This window comes from Dasypus novemcinctus, chromosome 24 (assembly GCF_030445035.2).
Source record: "Dasypus novemcinctus isolate mDasNov1 chromosome 24, mDasNov1.1.hap2, whole genome shotgun sequence".
NCBI classification, from domain to species: domain Eukaryota; kingdom Metazoa; phylum Chordata; class Mammalia; order Cingulata; family Dasypodidae; genus Dasypus; species Dasypus novemcinctus.
This window is the reverse complement of record NC_080696.1, coordinates 24,236,113-24,255,660: the sequence shown is the minus strand read 5'-3', so window position 1 is coordinate 24,255,660 and position 19,548 is coordinate 24,236,113. Positions and strand designations below refer to the sequence as shown.

General features: G+C 39.4%; 1 long non-coding RNA gene and 1 pseudogene across 1 annotated transcript in view; one reads left to right on the top strand and one right to left on the bottom strand.

Annotated features, from left to right (window-relative positions):
• LOC131275750 (uncharacterized) overlaps positions 1–19,548 on the top strand; it is an 84,146-nt gene that overhangs the window by 40,571 nt on the left and 24,027 nt on the right. The gene's annotated exons all lie outside the window — the stretch shown is intronic.
• Positions 3,420–19,039, bottom strand: LOC131275886 (neprilysin pseudogene; annotated as a pseudogene).

Here is a 19,548-nt window from a genome sequence, read left to right as displayed (position 1 = left end):
ACTACAAACCACATTCAAATATATAATTCAATGCTGTTAATTATGTTCACAATGTTGTGTTGCCATCACCACAGTCTATTACCAAAACGTTTTCCATCAGCCCAAATAGAAATCTTTTAATTTAAGCATCGACTCCCAATTTCCTACTTCCATTCCAGGCTCTAGTAACCTAAATTCATGTCACCATGAATTTCCTTATTCTAATTATTTCATATCAGTGAGATCATACAATATTTCTCCTTTATGTTTGGCTTATATCACTCAACATGATATCTTTAAGGTTCATCTGTATTGTTGCATACATCAGGATTTAATTCCTTTTTAGGGCTAGATAATATACCATGGTATGTACATAACATATTTTGTTTATATATTCATTGGTTGATAGACGGTTGGGTTGTTTCCACCTTTTGGCAATTATAAATAATGTTGCTATGAATGTTGGTGTGTAAATATCTGTTTGAGTCCCTGTTTTCAATTCTTTTGAGTAAATACTGAGAAGTAGGATTGTTGGATCATATAGTAATTCTGTACTGAGGGAGGTGAGGAAATGTCCTTCTATTCTTATTTTTCTAAGAAAGGATGCTGCATTTTATGAAATGCCTTTATTTCATCAATAGATATGATCATGTAATTTTTGTCCTTTGATTTGTTAATGTGGTGTATCACCTTGCTTGATTTTCTTATGTTGAACTATCCTTGCATACCTGGGATAAAACCCACTTGATCATGATGTATAATTTGTTTAATGTGTTGTTGGATTTGATTTACCAGTATTTCCTTGAGGATTTTTGCATCTAAATTCTTTAGAGAGATTAGACTGTAATTTTCTTTTCTTGTATTATCTTTATCTGGTTTTCATATTAGGGTAATGTTGGCTTCATAGAATGACTTAGGTAATGTTCCCTCCTCTTCAAATTTTTGGAAGAACTTAAGCAGTATTGGTACTTTTTGGAGGGATTGGTAGAATTCACCTGTGAAGGTATCTGGTCCTGGGCTTTTAAAAGATTCAATCTCTTTACTTGTGATTGGTCTGTTGAGGTCTTCTATTTAATAGATTCAGTGCAGGTTGTTTGTGTGTGTTTCTAGGAATTCATCTTTGTCTAATTTCTCAGTTGTCTAATTTGTTGGTATACAGTTGCTCATTGTAACCTCTTTTTATTTCTGTGGGGTCAGTGGTGATGTTTCCTCTCTCATTTCTGATTTTAAAAATTTGTGTTTTCTCTCTTTTTCTCTTTGTTAGTCTAGCTAAGGGTCTATCAATTTTATTAATCTTCTTAATGAACAAGCTTTTGACCTTGTTAATTCTTTCTATTGTTTATTATCAATTTCATTTATTTCTGTTCTAATCTTTGTTATTTCTTTCCTTCTGCTTGCTTTGGGATTAGTTTGCTATTATTTTTCTAGTTCCTTCAAGTGAGTAGTTAGGTCTTTGGTTTTAGCTCATTCTTTTTTTAATACATATGTTTTTTTTTTATTAGAGAACTTGTGAGCTTATAAAACAATCATAATAAGGTACAGAATTCCTGTATATTACTCCTCCAACAACACTTTGCATTGTTGTAGAACATTTGTTACAGATTGAAAGAATATCATCAGACTATTAGCACCAACTATGGTCCATAGCTTGTATTTGGTGTATTTTTGGCATAAACTTGCTGTTATTAATACTATGTATTAGTAGATATGTATTATAGTTCATGTGAGAACACTCATATTTTTACTGTTTTTGTTGTTTTTTTTTTTTTACTGATTGATTCCGTTTATATAAAGGATAAAAACAGGCAAAACCTGATGTATGGTATATGGCCTAATGTATGGTATATGAAGTCAGGATGGTTGCTGTTCTAGGAGAAGGAAAGGGGGCAACGAAGACTTCTAGGGTGCTAGCAAATTCTATTTACAGGGCTGTGTTCTCTGGAGAAAATTAATTGAGCTATATACTACAAATGGTTTAAGCAATTTTTGTACATATATTTCAGCAACTTCTTTAAAAAAGACAAAAGAACATATTTTCAAGAGACAAGAAAACTATTGCCCATATTTTGGATAGAAATTCTCTTACTTTCATGGGAAAATAAGGATTTTGGAGGCACGCCTTTTTTGTAAAAATCTTACATAATGAAATGAACTAAATTAGTCAATAAGATAGGAAAAGAAAGGAGCATAAAAGCCTCAGGAGATGAATTCCCATTAGGGACTAGACATTTCTTTTCCAGAATTCTATACGAGCTAGAATTCTAGAAGCAGGTCTATCGGAGGCACCGAAACTTCCCATTTCTATTCAGAAATGCACTTTGCAAAGCTAGGCAGTTGACATTATAGATTGGTGAGTAATGGGCTCACAATTTTGATTTATTATCAAAATATTTTTATCAGATGATAAATCTGTAAAGATAAGGAGACATGGCACTACAAAGATGCAGGTTTGCCCTTTTACAGTAGCCACTCTCAAGGACAGACAATTTTGAAAATCCTGCTTGTAAACCAGAAGTATTATATATCTCTAGACAACTGTCCAATGGCAATATTCACCACCAATGTTTGTGTGTAAAGCTTTTCATCAATATAATTTGTAAGTTTAAAAATCTCAAATCTTCTTCTGTACACTACTTTATACATCTTGGTTCAGAACTGTTTATCTCAGAATAAAGAACCCTACCAAAACTTTAATATTCAATGATTACCAATAATAACAGTTACTTAGTCTGTCATGTAGTTAATAATTAAATATAAAAATTATTATTTATACATTCCTACAAATATCTTAAAAAGACCAGTTTTGAGAGAGCAAGAACTTGCTTAGAAAATTGCAGGGGTCCCCAAGAATTTCCTTATCAGTCAAAGCAAGTACAACAAAAACAGTGTTAGACATTCATTTTTTGCTTTAAGAGAATTAAAAACAAAATGATCTCAGGATGCATAATTAATAATCTGCAAAATTAGTTTAAAACTATTTAAGCCCCTAGGCCCCAATATGTATAAGGATTTTTTGGAAGGGTTTTGAAGGAGCATAAATGTTGCAAATAAAAGTTAAAAGCACATATTTACACAATGCATTTTTAACTAGCATGTCACCACTGATTTTGGTGTCCCAAATGTATTCTTCATCTTTCTCTCTTTGATCAGAAATCCCAGTTATATCAACAAGTGGTTAACACTTTGCAAGGGACAACACTGAATGAACATAACACATAAGAAACAGAAATGAACAGTAATATCATCTTTAGAAATTAAGCATTATTTACACAGAGAGAAGTGATTGATTTGATAGACATCAGATCCCCTCCTCACTTTGCACTCTTTCCAGAATTACCTAACTTTGTCTTTATTTTTATTCTGAAGCAAAGATCATTTAAAGAGACTCTTTTTTCTGTTAATTACCCCCAAATAAGTACAATGATCTCCATAGACCATTTTCTCTCAGATAGAGTTCTCCATTTCTGTGGTGCTGGCAAGTGTGTGCTGTTACTTCTGGGAATCACCAAATCCGGCATTTCTTTTCTGGATTCATGTATGAATTCTTCTGACAATGAAAGGCTTCCGAAAACTCAGGGGAGTTCTGCAAAGTCCCAATAATTCTGAAATTGCCTGGATTGTACACATCAGTTTTAATGGAGTTGACAGCATATTCTGGCCTGTATGTCCCACACCACACTGGGCAAAGTTCAAGAAAAACAGCTGTTTGCAGTTTAGGTCAAGTCCAGGAGGTAATTTTTCTTTGCCATTCTTTTTAACATAATTTTGATAGGCTCTGTATGCTTGTCCAATACCTCCATTATCGGCAATATTTTCTCCCAGTGTACTAATTTCATTAAGGGGCTGTCCACCTGCTAGATCCCATGAAAAGTTTCCATACTGATACACCATGCACTGAGATTGGTTTTAAAATTATTTGCAGATTGTTGAGTCCACCAATCAACAAGGTCTCCATCCTTGTTAAAATTTCTACCATTGTCATCGAAGCCATGGTGATTTCATGCCCTATGACCATGCCGATGCCCCCGTAGTTCAGTGACTTAGACTGCTGGGCACTGAAGAAAGGGGGCTGCAGAATGCCAGCTGGGAAGACTATCTGATTTCTGCCTGAAGAATAAAAGGCATTGACTACAGTTGCTCCGCTTATCCACTCTTCCTTGTCCACCTTTTCTCGGAGCTTCTTTAGTTGTTTACTTTGACCGAACTTCAAATTTTGAATTATGTTCTCAAAGTATTCCTCTTCACTGTAGTTCAACTCAAGGTATTCGTTATCCAGTTTGTTGTTATTTGTAATAATGTTGTCAAGATAGCCGATTCTGGGAAATGGACTTTGGCCCAGTGGTTAGGGCGTCCGTCTACCATATGGGAGGTCCGCGGTTCAAACCCCGGGCCTCCTTGACCCGTGTGGAGCTGGCCATGTGCAGTGCTGATGCGCGCAAGGAGTGCCTTGCCACGCAAGGGTGTCCCCCGCGTGGGGGAGCCCCACGCGCAAGGAGTGCGCCCGTGAGGAAAAGCCGCCCAGCGTGAAAAGAAAGTGCAGCCTGCCCAGGAATGGCGCCGCCCACACTTCCGTGCCACTGACAACAACAGAAGCGGACAAAGAAACAAGACGCAGCAAACAAACACCAAGAACAGACAACCAGGGGAGGGGGAGAAATTAAATAAATAAATAAATCTTTAAAAAAAAAAAAAATCTTCCATAAGATGGAGTTGGCTACCTCTAATATTTTACTAAGACAATATCATAAGAGTCCATGTATGGTTCTGAAAGTTCTTTCACTGTATCATTTGTATAACCAATTTTCAGAATGTGTTCAACATTGACTATTCCATCTGCTATTCTTTAGTTTCCTTGGGAGTCTCCCAGCAGAATTTTGTTGCTATTGGCTTTTATTTTTTATTTTTTTTATTTTTTTATTGACTTTGTAATAATATTACATTAAAAATATATATGTGAGATCCCATTCGACCCCACCCCCCCACCCCCCCTCTCCCCCCCAACAACACTCGTTCCCATCATCATGACACATCCATTGGATTTGGTAAGTACATCTTTGGGCACCTCTGCACCTCATAGACAATGGTCCACATCATGGCCCATACTCTCCTCCATTCCATCCAGTGAGCCCTGTGAGGATTTACGATGTCCGGTGATTACCTCTGAGGCGCCATCCAGGGCAGCTCCATGTCCCAAATACGCCTCCACCTCTCATCTCTTCCTGCCTTTCCCCATACCCATCGTCCACCATGTCCACTTTTCCCAATCCAATGCCACCTCTTCTATGTGGACATTGGATTGGTTGTGTCCATTGCACCTCTATGTCAAGAGGAGGCTCAGATTCCACATGGATGCTGGCTGCCATCCTCCCATTTTCAGTTGTAATCACTCTAGGCTCCATGGTGTGGTGATTGTCCTTCTTCAACTCCATCTTAGCTGAGTGTGGTAAGTCCAATAAATCAGATTGTAGGTGCTGGAGTCTGTTGAGGCTCAGGACCTGGCTATCACATTATCAGTCCAGAGATTCAAATCCCCTAACTATATCTTAAACCCCAACGTTAACTGCACCTCCAGCAGATTAGTATGAAAGTCTTATGAAGGGAGATCCCATCTGAGTCCAGATTCATCACACATAAACACCATTTCCAAAGAGGGGCCATCTGCCCTGGTAGTAAACCCCATCGGCCATGACCATAACTCTCATGGGTCTCTTTAGCCTTCATAGGAACCAATATCTGGGGGTTGTATCTGCTTTATCTGTCTCTCTGACTCTGCTCAGTTGTGCATGAGGGCAATCCTTCTGCCAGCCTCCAGACTCTTTTTTAGAAACTCGTAGCCATATAAACTCATTTCTCCTTTCCATTTCCCCCTTACTTTAGGTCAAACAGCATTTTAAAGTCATGTTATTTTATGTAGACATGGATATTCTGCTGATCCGCATTGAACCTTCCATATAAGGTCCTTTTCCAGTTGCATCATCAGTTGGTATTTGATAGTGGTCCCTCGTTGCCAGGGAGGCTCATCCCCGGGTGTCATGTCCCACGCTGGAGGGAAGGCATTGCATTTACATGCTGAGTTTGGCTTCGAGACTGGCCACATTTGAGTAACATGAAGGCTGACAGGAGGAAATTCCCAGGCACAATGTTGCTCTAGGCCTTGTTCTTATTTTAGGTTTATCCGCTCACAAGCATAGTCATTAGCATCAGGGGCTCACTGTTGAACCCTCACTCCCTCCCGGTCCCCGCCGCTGTACCTGGGAGACTATCGCTGCTCCCCTAGGGACCACGACAGAGCACCACTGGCCAGGAACCCAGTACCCCCCCTGCTGGGTTTTTAATTGTTGCCACTATGAGTATATCCAATCATTACCATGCACCCTGGACATATGTTCTGTACAGCTCCCTGTCAGCCATATATCACCTGTCATTGGTATCCCATACCAGTATCCCTCCATTGCCATTGTTGAAACACTCTGTGATCCAGAACTCCCCGAAATTTGAAGCCCAATATAATGTCATGGTCCCTTACTAGGGAATGGCATATAGCGATGGGTTTAAAGGATAGATAAAGAACTTGGATAAAGTTAGATAAAGAACTTAGATAAAGAATGTTGACTTGAAAAAATTCCACATCCTATCCTTTTTTTTTTTTTTCCCCCCCCCTAATTATTCAGCATTTCGTCGTAGGAGTCCTAGACCACAGCAATGCATATATATAATATACAGCACTCCCATACATCCACCACAACACCTTTTTCCTTCCACAGCGATACTCTTACACCCTATTCACATCATATTTACTTAAGGTGATGTACAGAGTCTGAGATATTAGCTTTCTAACAAGGTAATATCTGTGGTTACATTATGGTGCATACTTTAGGATACACAGTTCTTTACATTTTTAGTTCTCCTATGTTTTACATTATGGTTTACATTATCAGTCTGTCATCTCCTATATGTTATGGTGTAATATTACATGTTTTATATCCATCCTTGTGTACTCTCAAGAAACTTCTCCCTTGCCCCCCATTTACTTTGGTTCCACACATTTAACGTCCATTTTCCCTTCCACCTTGGTGCCCACAGTGACAGCCAACCTCCGTTTCCTGAGGAGCAACTTCCAGAGATAGATGGAATAGTGTTTAGGGCCTAACTTGCTCAACTGCCCCAATGCCCTGGGAGCCACCCTTTCTCTCGAGGGATAGAGTTCCCTCTATTTGGTGGCATTAGTCCTCCCCAGGATGTGGGTCCACCCCCACTCTCACTACTTGGGATTCTACCCCATGGTGTCACCCACTCTGGCAGAATGAGCATTTAGACATTCCCCAGGAGCCCGTCCTGCATCAGACCCTCCCCTCCGAGCATTCTAAACAGGTAACCCTCTTTATTATATTTTGATATGATTTTCTCGGCATTTTACTCTCCACCACCTCCTAACCCTCTCCTGTGTTCGTATGCTACACCTCCCTCCCCCCACTTTTGGGCAACATTACCCAACCGTCCCTCCCCAGCCACCCTCAAACCCGTAAAGCCCCAACCAAAGGCAACCCCTTGCCCCCATTTTTTTTTTAATTTTTTTATTTTTTATTGACTTTGTAATAATATTACATTAAAAATATATATGTGAGGTCCCATTCAACCCCACCCCCCCACCCCCCCTCTCACCCCCCCCAACAACACTCGTTCCCATCATCATGACACATCCATTGGATTTGGTAAGTACATCTTTGGGCACCTCTGCACCTCATATACATTGGTTCACATCATGGCCCATACTCTCCTCTATTCCATCAAGTGGGCCCTGTGAGGATTTACAATGTCCGGTGATTACCTCTGAAGCACCATCCAGGGCAGCTCCATGTCCCGAAGACGCCTCCAACTCTCATCTCTTCCTGCCTTTCCCCATACCCTTTGTCCATTATGTCCACTTTTCCCAATCCAATGCCACCTCTTCTATGTGGACATTGGATTGGTTGTGTCCATTGCACCTCTATGTCAAGAGGAGGGTCAGATTCCACCTGGATGCTGGATGCAATCCTCCCATTTTCAGTTGTAATCACTCTAGGCTCCATGGTGTGGTGGTTGTCCTTCTTCAACTCCATCTTAGCTGAGTGTGGTAAGTCCAATAGATCAGATTGTAGGTGCTGGAGTCTGTTGAGGCTCAGGACCTGGCTATCACATTGTCAGTCCAGAGATTCAAATCCCCTAAATATATCTTAAACCCCAACATTAACTGCACCTCCAGCACATTAGCATGAAAGTCTTATGAAGGGAGATCCCATCTGAGTCCAGATTCATCACACATAAACACCATTTCCAAAGAGGGGCCATCTGCCCTGGTAGTTAACCCCATCGGCCATGACCATAACTCCCATGGGTCTCTTTAGCCCTCAAAGGAACCAATATCTGGGGGTTGTATCTGCTTTATCTGTCTCTCTGACTCTGCTCAGTTGTGCATGAGGGCAAACCTTCTGCCAGCCTCCAGACTCTTTTTTAGAAACTCGTAGCCATATAAACTCATTTCTCCTTTCCATTTCCCCCTTACTTTAGGTCAAACAGCATTTTAAAGTCATGGTATTTTATGTAGACATGGATATTCTGCTGATCCGCATTGAACCTTCCTATAAGGTCATTTTCCAGTTCCCTTGCCCCCATTTTATCTCTTCTTTGTGTTCATACTTACCACCATCTCGTCTTAAATTCCACCCCTGCAGACATCGGCTCATATCCTTCCTCCACCCTCCGATTTCCTGTAAGCCTATCGTTCAGTCTCTTGCTATCTAGGGCAGCTTGTTTATTTCATATCATTGAGGTAATGTAGTATTTGTCCTTCAATGTCTGGGTTGCTTCACTCAACATAAGGTTCTCAAGATTCATCCATGTTATCACATGTGTTTGTAGTGTGTTTGTTCTTACAGCCGAGTAGTATTCCATTGTGTGTATATACCACATTTTATTGATCCACTCATCTGTTGATGGGCATTTGGGTTGATTCCAACTTTTGGCAATAGTGAACAATGCTGCTATGAACATTGGTGTACATATATCGGTTTGTGTCCTTGTTTTCAGTTCTGCTGGGTATATACCCAGCAGTGGTATTGCTGGGTCATATGGCAAATCTATGGCTAGTTTTTTGAGAAACCGCCATACTGTCCTCCAGAATGGTTGGATCCTTCTGCATTCCCACCAGCAGTGGATGAGTGTTCCCCTTCCTTCACATCCTCTCCAGCACTTGTATTCTTCTGTTTTTTTCATAGCTGCCAATCTTATGGGTGTAAGATGGTATCTCATTGTAGTTTTGATTTGCATTTCCCTGATAGCTAGAGATTTGGAACATTTTTTCATGTGCTTTCTTGCCATTTGTATTTCTTCTTCAGAGAAGTGTCTGTTTAAGTCTTTTTCCCATTTTTTAAATGGGTTGTTTATCTTTTTATTTTCAAGATATAGGAGTTCTTTATATATGCAAGTTATAAGTTTCTTATCAGATATATGATTGCCAAATATTTTCTCCCACTGTGTGGGCTCCCTTTTTACTTTCTTGACAAACTCCTTTGAGGTGCAGAAGGCTTTAATTTTGAGGAAGTCCCATTTATCTATTAGTTCTTTTGCTGCTCGTGCTTTTGGTGAGATATTCATAAATCCATTTCCTATTACAAGGTCCTGTAGGTGTTTCCCTACACTGCTTTCTAAGGTTTTTATGGTCTTGGCTCTTATATTTAGGTCTTTGATCCATCTTGAGTTGATCTTTGTATAAGGTGTGAGATGGTAATCCTCTTTCATTCTTCTACATATGGCTATCCAGTTCTCCAGACACCATTTGTTGAATAGGCCACTGTCTCCCAATTGAGAGGGTTTGGTGGCTTTATCAAATACTATGTGGCTATATATGTGAGGTTCTATATCAGAGCTTTCAATTCGATTCCATTGGTCTATGTGTCTTTCCTTATGCCAATACCATGCTGTTTTCACCACCGTAGCTTTATAGTATGTTTTGAAGTCAGGTAGTGTGATTCCTCCAATTTCGTTTTTCTTTTTCAGTATGTCTTTGGCTATTCGGGGTCTCTTTCCTTTCCAAATAAATTTCATAGTTAGTTTTTCTAGTTCCTTAAAGAAGGCTGCGTTGATTTTTATTGGGATTGCATTGAATGTGTAGATCAGTTTTGGTAGGATAGACATCTTAATAATGTTCAGTCTTCCTATCCATGAACAAGGAATAGTCTTCCATTTATTTAGGTCTTCTTTGATTTCCTTGAACAATCTTGTATAATTCTCTTTGTATAAGTTCTTTACCTCTTTAGTTAAATTTATTCCTAAGTATTTGATTTTTTTATTTACTATTGTGAATGGTATTTGTTTCTTGATTTCCTCCTGATCTTGCTCATTATTGGTGTACAGAAATGCTACTGATTTTTGCGCATTGATCTTATAACCTGCGACTTTACTAAACTCATTTATGTGTTCTAGAATCTTCGTTGTAGATCTCTCAAGGTTTTCTATGTATAGGATCATGTCATCTGCAAATAATGAAATTTTGACTTCTTCCTTTCCAATTTGAATGCCTTTTATTTCTGGTTCTTGCCTCAGTGCTCGTGCAAGTACTTCTAAGACAATGTTAAATAGGAGTGGAGACAGTGGGCATCCTTGTCTTGTTCCTGAGTTTAGAGGGAAGGAGTCTAGGATTTCTCCATTGTAAACAATATTGGCTTTAGGTTTTTCATATATACTCTTTATCATGTTCAAAAAATTCCCTTGTATTCCAATCTTTTGGAGTGTTTTTATCAAGAAAGGGTGCTGTATTTTGTCAAATGCTTTTTCTGCATCAATAGATATAATCATGTGATTTTTTTCCTTCAATCTGTTTATATGGTGTATTACGTTGATTGATTTTCTTATGTTGAACCATCCTTGCATACCTGGGATGAATCCCACTTGGTCGTGGTGTATAATACGTTTAATGTATTGTTGAATACGATTAGCAAGTATTTTGTTAAGTATTTTTGCGTCTAGGTTCATTAGAGAAATTGGTCTGTAATTTTCCTTTCTTGTGATGTCTTTGTTTGGCTTTGGTACTAGGGTAATGTTGGCATCATAGAAGGAGTTGGGTAATGTTCTTTCCGTTTCGATGTTTTGGAATAGTTTCAGCAGGATTGGTGTCAGTTCTTTCCGGAATGTTTTGTAGAATTCACCTGTGAAGCCATCTGGCCCTGGGCTCTTCTTAGTTGGGAGCTTTTTGATAACTGATTCTATCTCTCTGCTTGTGATTGGTTTGTTAAGATCATCAATTTCTTCTTTCATCAATATGGGCTGCTTATGTGTTTCTAGGAATTTGTCCATTTCCTCTAGATTGTCATTTTTGTTGGAATATAGTTTTTCAAAATATCCTCTTATGATAGTCTTTATTTCTGTTGGGTCAGTGGTGATATCGCCTTTCTCATTTCTTATTTTGTGTATTTGCATCTTCTCTCTTTTTTTCTTTGTTAGTGTTGCTAAAGGTTTGTCAATTTTGTTAATCTTCTCAAAAAACCAGCTCTTGGTCTTGTTTATTTTTTCAAGTGCTTTCTTATTTTCTATTTCATTTAGTTCTGCTCTTATCTTTGTTATTTCCTTCCTTCTTCTTCCTGTTGGGTTACTTTGTGGTTGTTTTTCTAATTCCTTCAAATGTGCAGTTAGTTCTTTGATTTTTGCTCTTTCTTCTTTTTTGATATATGAATTTATGGCTATAAACTTCCCTCTCAGTACTGCTTTTGCTGCATCCCATAAATTTTGGTATGTTGTGTTATCATTATCATTTGTTTCAAGGTAGTCATTGATTTCTTTTGAGATTTCCTCTTTGACCCACTGTTTTTCTAAGAGTGTGCTGTTTAATTTCCAAATCGTGGTGTGAAATCTGGGTTTCTGTCCCTTGCAAATCTCCAGCTTGACTCCACTGTGGTCAGAGATAATGTTTTGTATGATTTCAATCTTTCTGAATTCGTTCAGCCTTTCTTTGTGGCCTAGCATATGATCTATCGTGGAGAATGATCCATGTGCGCTTGAGAAAAATGTATATCCTGCTATGTTTGGGTGTAGCGATCTATATATGTCTATTAGATCGAGCTCCTCTAATATACTATTCAGATGTTTTGTTTCTTTGGTGATTCTCTTTTGAGATGTTCTGTCCAGAGTTGATAGTGGTGTATTAAAATCCCCCACTATAATTGTAGATGTATCTATTCTTTCACTTAGTTTTTCCAGCGTTTGCCTGACGTATTTAGAGGCACCCTTGTTAGGGGCATAGATATTTATGATTGTTCGATCTTCTTGACAGATTTTCCCTTTCACTAAAATGTAGTATCCTTCTTTGTCTCTCACAATTGTTTCACATTTAAAGTCTATTTTGTCTGATATTAATATAGCTACTCCTGCCTTTTTTTGGTTATTGTTAGCTTGTATGATTGTTTTCCAGCCATTCACTTTCAATCTCCATGCGTCTCTGGGTCTAAGATGTGTCTCTTGTAGACAGCATATGGATGGGTCATATTTCCTTATCCAATGTCCCAGTCTGAATCTTTTGATAGGTGAGTTTAATCCGTTGACATTCAGTGTTATTACTATCAAGGAATTATTTGTGTTAGCCATATTTTGATTGGATTTGTGTTTGTCATATTTTGTTTGTATATTTTTTTGGTCTTTTTTGTTGTTGTTGTTGGTCTTATACTCTCCTCCAACTTTGCCTTTCCTGTTTTTTCCTTTCTTCCTGCAGAACTCCCTTTAGAATTTCTTGAAGGGGAGGTTTCTTGTTGGTATACTCTTTCAGTTTCTGTTTGTCTGTGAATATTTTGAACTCTCCATCATGTTTGAATGCTAGTTTAGCTGGATAGAGTATTCTTGGTTGGAAGTTTTTTTCCTTTAGTACCTTGACTATATCATACCACTGTCTTCTTGCCTGCATGGTTTCAGAAGAGAAATCAGCACTTAATCTAATTGAGCTTCCCTTGTATGTGATGGTTTTCTTTTCTCTTGCTGCTTTTAGGATTTTCTCTTTGTCTTGAGCCTTGGATAATTTGATAAGTATATGTCTTGGGGTGGGCCTGTTGGGGTTTATGACTTGTGGAGTGCGCTGTGCTTCTTGGATATGTACATCTGTCTCTTTCAGTAGATTTGGGAAGTTTTCAGCCATTATTTCCTGCAACACTCCTTCTGACCCCTTTCCCTTCTCTTCACCTTCTGGAATGCCTATAATACGTATGTTTGAGCGTTTTGCATTGTCATTCAGGTCCCTAAATCCTAACTGGATTTTTTCTATCTTCTTATTGACCCCTTCTACTATCTGTTTGATTTCTGAGGTACTGTCTTCCACATCACTAATTCTCTGCTCTGTCTCTTCTAGTCTGCTGATATTTGCTGCAAGTGTATTTTTGATTTCTTGAACTGTGGTGTTCATTCCCATCATATCTGTTATGTTTTTGCGTATGTCTGCAATTTCCCCTCCAAGTGATGTCTTCATGTTGTTAACCTCTTTCATTACTGCATCAAATTTGTCGGTGATAAATGTTCTGAGTTCTTTCATTGCTTGTGCCAAGTTTTGCTCCCCTTCGTGATTATTGGTTTGTTGATTGGATTCAGTCATGTTTTCCTGATTATTGGTTTGGATTGTAGATTTTTGTTGCTTTCTGGTCATCTCTTTATTTTGACGAATTTAATCAGTTCCTTAGCTTCTTTGTCTGGTATTTTTCTCTTTCTTCAATTCAAAGTTTATGGAGTCTTTGTCCAGCTTCTAACATCCTCCAGAGCCGCTATTGGCTTTTAGTTCATTGAAATATTCAGTGTTCTCTAAGGTTTTGTCACATTTGTTAAAAACATGAATTAATTCTCCTTTAAATCCCCATTTTCATAAAAGCCCATGAAGTTGGATACTACTTAGACATTTGTATGATAAAAACCAACTTGAAGATAACTTCCTCTAGTGCATCACAAATACCATCCCAATATATGAACACAGGGATGCTGAGTGTTGGAGCTTATCAAGGAAATTCTAATATCCTTTCTTGAGCATAACATCAGATTCTTCTCGATTTCTTTAAATTTAGCTTCTGACAAGCAAACTACATTATTTCACATATCCTTCCTGGAGTATAATATAAGATTCTTCCCAATTTCTTTAAATTTAGCTTTTGGCAAGTAAACTACATGACTCAGCTTACCATTCTGCCATTTAAGGGTACTTCTCTTCTGTGGTAAGAACAGGATCAACTTCAATAGCATAATATTTTCTTCTAGTTGTAATAACCTTTTCTTGACACTCATGTGTAACCAGCTTGCAGATGTCAATGATATGACATGTTGGGCATCTTTTCCCTATGACTTAGCATCAGATAAAAATCTATTACTTTCTGAAGTGTGGCAGCTTCTCCTTTGATGAGACATCAGAAAATTTCTTATACTCTAGTAGGGTCTTGATAGAAAGTGAACTTTTCCAGAATTCTAACATCATTTTCAGAAGACTCTTGATTATCTAGTCTTCCTTAAGGCACTCTGAGTTCTCCTGTTCTTGATTTCATCCTAGAACAACAGTGTAGATGGCAAGCAAAATCCAGAGGTGAGGGTTTGGATATAGGCATCTCGATAGTCATCTTCCTTTCAAGGTGAAATAGGTACTGGGCCAGCACCCCCCACCACCACCACCAGGGCATACTTGCTGGCACTCGCTACCGCATCCAGCCAATGAGGAGAGGCAACTTGGAATGGCTGCAAGCCTTCACATGTGCTCCGCAGAGAGGCAGGTGGATGCCCTGTCTTGAGCATAATTCTTTAGCAGTATGTTCAGAAACTGAGATCCACATACTGATCGTTTGGTTGGTGTGCCTCTGTGATCTCTCTTAATCTATAGTTTTCACCTCTCTTTTCTTTTTCTGCCTTTCAATTTATTTTTGAAAGTGAATCTCTCCTGTGGCATTTCCTGTAGTCTGGGTTTGACTGATTGCATCACATCTTGTGTTCAACATGCTGTTTTGTCCCAGGACATCTGCTCTCATCCCTGCTATTCAATATTGCCCTGGAGATTCTAGCCAGGGCAGATAGGCAAGAAAAAGAAATGAAGGGCATCCAGGTTGGGAGGAGGAAGTAAAACTGTCTCTGTTTGCCGATGACATGATCTTGTATATTGAACAATTTAAGGAATCCACTAAAAATCTGTTAGAAGGGTTGCAGGATACAAGATGTCTACAAAAAGCAGTGTATTTATATACAATTGCAGTGAACAATCAGAAAATGAAATTAAGAAAACAATTCCTTTTATAATAGCACCAAAATGAATAAAATACATAGGAATAAATATAACAGAAGTGTAAACTTACACTGAAAACTATAAAAAATTCTTGAACTATATTAAAGAAAATCTAAATAAATGAAAATACATCCTATGTTAATGGATTGGGAGACAATGTTGTTAAGATGGCAGTTCTTCCAATTGAATCTTTAGATTTAATACAATCTTATTGTTGGTGATTGAATCAGGTACTCCACAAAAGACACATGCAGGTCTTAATCTGTATTTCTTTGAGTGTGAACCCATTTGTAAATAGTATCTTTGAATCTGTTAAGATGAATCAGGCTGTGGACTCATTTGGGAATAGGATCTTGAAATCCTGTTTAGGCATGGCCAAGCGGAATGATGGCAGGCCTTAATCCAAATGACTGGAGGCATTATTAAGAGAGGAAATTTGGTCACAGAGAAGCCAGAAGTCAGGAAAAGCTTCAGGAGAATACCAAGATTCTGCGATGGAGAATTGCCATTACCAGAGTCTAGGAGAAAACATCTTGATTTTGGACTTCAAGCCTTCAAAATCATGAGACAATAAATGCTTGTTTTGTTTGTTTTGTTTTTTTAAGGAGGTACCAAGGATTGAACCCAGGACCTTGTACGTGGGAAGCAGGTGCTCAGCCACTACGTCTGCACCCTCAATGAGAATTGGTTTTTTTGTTTTGTTTTGTTTTTAGGAGGCACCGGACGTCAAACTTGGGACCTCATGCATGGGAAGCAGGCTTTCAACCTCTTGAGCTATATCTGCTCCCCAGTGCTTGTTATTTAAGCTAGCCCATTGTGTGGTATTTGCCATAGCAGCTTTCACAAACGGTAAGACACCCATCAGAATTCCACCTGTCTTTATCCAGAGATTTACAAGCTAATCCTAAAATTCATAGAAAGTTGTAAGACACCCAGAATAGCCAAACAATTTTGAAAATGAAGAGCAAAGCTGAAGGACTTACACTTCCCAATTTCAAAACTTACTACAATTATAAAACTTACTACAAAGCTATAGACATCAAGACTGTGTGGTGCTAAGGATAGATATAAAGACTAAAGGAGAAGAAATGGAGAAAAACCCCACATTTGTGGCTAATTGATTTTTGAAAAGGATACCAAGACAATTCAATGGAAAAGAATAGTCTTTTCGACAAATGGTGCTGGGACAATTGGATATTCACATGCAGGTGAATGAAGTTGAACCCTTTATGTCACACTCTGTACAAAAATTAACTCAAGACTAAACTAAAACTATAAGCTCTTACAAGTAAACATACATGGGTATACATCTTTGTGACCTTGGCAGTGGTTTCTTAGTATGACACCAAAAGCACAAGCAACAAAAGAAAAAAAGATAAATTGGACTTAAAACTTTTGGGCTACAAAGGACATTATTGAGAGAGTGAAAAAATAGCCTACAGAATAGGAGAAAATATTTGCAAATCATATATCTGATAAGGGAGTAGTATGTAGAATATATAAAGAACTTTTCCAACTCAATACTAAGAAGACAAATAACCCAATTTTAAAATGGGCTGAGGATCTGAAAGGACACTCCTACAAAGAGATATACAAATAGTAAGAATCTAAAAAGATGCTCAACATCATTAGTCATTAGGAAAATGTAAATAAAAACTACAGGGAGATACCACTTCATACTCTCTGAGATTGGTGTAATATAAAGTCAGGAAGGAAATATTATGCAGCCATAAAAAAGAATGAGCTACTGATACATGCTCCAGTACTGAAGAGCCTTGAAAACATTATGGTAAATGAAAGAAGCCCGTCACAAAAGGCCATATATTACATGTTCCCATTTATATGCAATGTTTATCATGGGAAAAGCTATAGTCTGGGGCTGGGGGAAGGAAATGGGGAATGACAGTATGGAATTTTTCTTTTTTGAGGTTTATTTACTTTATTTATCCCACCTTCCTCCCCCACTGATTCTCTCATCTGTCTGCTCATTGTTTGCTCGCCTTCTCCAGAAGGCAATGGGAACTGAACCCGGGACCTCCCACTTGGGAGGTAAGTGCACAACAGCCTGTGCCATATCCACTCCCCGCAGGCTGCAATGTCTGTTGACTTGTAGCATCTGCTCATTTTAGGCAATTAGTTCCTTGCATCTGCTTGACTTCTTTAGGAGGCACTAGGACCTGAACCTAGGATCTCTCATGTGGTAGACAGGCGACCAACCAGTTAAGCCACATTGGCTTCTCTGGGATTTCTTTGGAGTAATAAAAATGTTCTGCAATCAGGTAGTGGTGACGGTTGTACAAATTTGTGAGTTTACTAAAAACCATTGAAGTGAACATTTGAAAATGTGATTTGGGGACATGGACTTGGTCCAATGGATAGGGCATCCACCTACCACATGGGAGGTCCAAGGTTCAAACCCCGGGCCTCCTTGACCCGTGTGGAGCTGGCCCATGCACAGTGCTGATGCGCACAAGGAGTGCCGTGCCACGCAGGGGTGTCCCCCGTGAAGGGGAGCCCCACGTGCAAGGAGTGCGCCCCATAAGGAGGGCCGCCCAGTGCAAAAGAAAGTGCAGCCTGCCCAAGAATGGTGCTGCACACATGGAGAGCTGACACAAGCCCCACGCACAAGGAGTGCGCCTGTGAGGAAAGCCGCCCAGCGTGAAAAGAAACTGCAGCCTGCCCAGGAATGGCGTCGCCCACACTTCCCGTGCCGCTGACAACAACAGAAGCGGACAAAGAAACAAGACGCAGCAAATAGACACCAAGAACAGACAACCAGGGGAGGGGGTGAAATTAAATAAATAAATAAATCTTAAAAAAAAAAAAAAGCCGATTCTTTCTTTAATTGCTAAGGCCTTTTCTTCAGCTTTCTTTTTTGTTTCAGCATCCTTCCAAGTAAGGTCATCTAAAGTCTGAATAAATACTTCCCAGATCTGTGTAATCAAATCCTCAACCACATGTTTACTCTCTCCAGCAAATGCTGCTTCTACATAAGGCCTTCCCACAGCATTTTCCATATTCCTATTGACATAGTTTGCACAACATCTCCAAGTTGCTATGCGGCTGGGGTTTGTTTAACCCCGACGCTGACGGGGGGGTCTGGAGGGGTCAGGCTAGACCGCAGCAGCGTCTGAGGCTGCGGCAGACAGCCTCAGAGGGGTTCCATATTTAGAGTTCAATTATGTGATAGATTTCTCAACTGTCCAAGAAGTACATATGTTTGCTCCCAGTTTTCTGTTGCTACTGGCCACCCATATATATCGCGTAACAGTTTGAGCAAGGATTGTCCACCTCTGCTATCAATAGCAGATTCATTTAAACAAGACCTGTACAATGTTTTTGCTTTCTGCACTGCTACTATATCTTTAGTTTTGGGTTCCTGAAGGTCATCTTTCTAAACAACTTCCAGTTCATCTCTTAAAATGTCAAAGTTACTGTAACGGGAGCTAGTCTCAGGAATGACATTGCGTTTCAACCACCCTCCACAGGTGTATTGGAGGAAGTCTGTACAAGGTTCAGCTTTGGAATCATGTTCTGAATCAGTTGAACAGCTGATTTTATGCAGTCTGATGACTTGCAAATACCATCATCATAGGTTGCATAGAGGGCTATCATTGTCACAGCTATGACAGTGAGGAGCAGGACAAGGACTGAAAGGCTGATCTCCAATGGGGTCCATCTCTGTTTCTTCTTTGGTTTTGGAGTGTTGATATCAGTTATATCCATCTGACTTTCTGATCTGCCCATCACCTAAAATCATGGCCTCTCAGCAGAGCCCCCGCTGGGAGTTGGGCGACTGCTCCCGCCTGCGTTTGGCCAAGCTTCGCCACTTGTACATCTCTGCGCTCAGTGCTTCTCGGCACTCTCACCCCCCCTTCGCCTCGCTGCTGCAGGACCAGTGAGAGGAGCAGTTTTATATATATATATATATATATATATATATATATATATATATATATATATATATATATAGTCTTTATTTATTTTTTAAATATTACATTCAAAAAATATGAGGTCCCCATATACTCCTCACCCCTCTCACCCCACTCCTCCCCCCATAACAACAATCTTCTCCATCATCATGAGACATTCATTGCATTTGGTGAATACGTCTCTGAGCACCGCTGCACCTCATGGTCAATGGTCCACACCATAGCCCACACTCTCCCACAGTCCACCCAGTGGGCCATGGGAGGACATACAATGTCCGGAAACTGTCCCTGCAGCACCACCCAGGACAACTCCAAGTCCTGAAAATGCCCCACATCTCATCTCTTCCACTCCCTACCCCCAGCAGCCACCATGGC